Here is a 271-nt window from a genome sequence, read left to right as displayed (position 1 = left end):
CCTCTCACAGGTTTCTTTAAACAAAAAGAATACTGCAAAAATAATACTCTGGTGTACAATGGCACCTAATAAACACAGCCACAGCAAGTGAATCACTGGAGAAACAAAAATTACTATAAATTAATAAAGCAGATTAATTGACAGATCAATTAAGTATTTTTTCTCTTTCACACCCAACAAACACTGCCACAGCCAGTGAATAGTTTGGGGCCAAATATGGTTGTAAAAGAAAGTTTAACAGATCAATAATAACAATGCATTTTCTCTCTCT

The sequence above is a fragment of the Penaeus monodon genome, chromosome 24 (assembly GCF_015228065.2).
Source record: "Penaeus monodon isolate SGIC_2016 chromosome 24, NSTDA_Pmon_1, whole genome shotgun sequence".
Taxonomy (NCBI): Eukaryota; Metazoa; Arthropoda; class Malacostraca; order Decapoda; family Penaeidae; genus Penaeus; species Penaeus monodon.
This window is presented reverse-complemented; position numbering follows the sequence as displayed.